Source organism: Opisthorchis viverrini (assembly GCF_000715545.1).
Source record: "Opisthorchis viverrini unplaced genomic scaffold opera_v5_220, whole genome shotgun sequence".
Classification (NCBI taxonomy): domain Eukaryota; kingdom Metazoa; phylum Platyhelminthes; class Trematoda; order Opisthorchiida; family Opisthorchiidae; genus Opisthorchis; species Opisthorchis viverrini.
The window spans coordinates 379,251-380,546 of record NW_008751874.1 but is presented as its reverse complement, the minus strand read 5'-3'; positions in this window follow the sequence as shown (position 1 = coordinate 380,546).

The following is a 1,296-nucleotide window of genomic DNA, read 5'->3' as shown; positions in this document are numbered from 1 at the left end:
CAGTCAGACAAAAAATAACAACTTATTATTTCCGATGCGGATGGTCCTCGATCCCTCACTTTCAATTCTATCATATAAAACAACGTAAACTCTGTCAAATTAAATCTCTCATTACATGATGCGTGCATTTGGATGTGCGCCTGTCCAATTCAGTCAGACAAAAAATAACAACTTATTAACACTGTCCAAACGGTACTTCAGAAATTGCACAAGGAGTGAAATGCAAAGAAATTTAAAAATGCGGCCCTATTGGTTGATTCAGGACGTTGAATCCAAAGCGTTTATGGAACAACGCAGGACGAATGGAGATGAGTACTCTTCCAAAAGCTGTTTCTGTTGTTCAATATCCTAGCTAGTTGTGTATGACTGAAGTGGATACCAGGGTACTCTCAATGACCCAACTCTTTAGCCACTGATGAAGGAAATGTGACCCCATAACAATACAAAGCCAGGGATTTACCATAGATTTATCAAGCGGTCTCACGCTGAGGCCCCTAAAAACAATAGATGATTTTATTGCATGGACCAAACAAAACAGTCTGTGGGTGTCACGTGCGAGCCGGAGCCTAATATATGAGGACTTATGTGAGGACGATGTTTGCACAGCTGCAGTGTAAAAAAGCGCCCAATTCAACCTTTAAGTAGGATATCCTACTGGTGTAATTTGAACCTACGCCGAAAGAAAAAAGACCCAATGAGCTCTGAAACATTTTCGTGGATATGAGGACAGTATTCATATCAAGAAAGGGCACGTCAGTAGCTTCGATAATGACCTACTTAAACAATTGAGCGACCCCTGCGGACTGTACTAGGTTTCGAGAATACGGGAAGAGAAGAGGTAAATATGAGTGCATTTTATGCCAGCTAAGGTTGCGAGTAGAAGTTTAACTCCCAGGCTGGGTCGTCTGATGTGTATTTTTTGCTGGTAGCGATATGTCGCGAAATTTGCCCAGTCAAAGACCACAATATTTCGCACCTAAAGGGGACTTTGAAAAGTTAATGAAGAATACCAGCTTTGACGGATGGTTTACGATGCTGAGTGATTTTTAATTTCATTATTACATTATATATTATATTATATATTATATATATGTTTATACATATATTATATATCATACACGTTATATATTATATACATATATATATATATATTTATGTATTTACATATTATATTATATATATGTACATTATACTGTGTTATATTACTCTTCGTATGGCTTCATATGGCTCCTCTGGATTCTGTAACACCAGTAGGGCCTACAGATAAATGGGTGTTATTCGGTGCCATGGGGATAC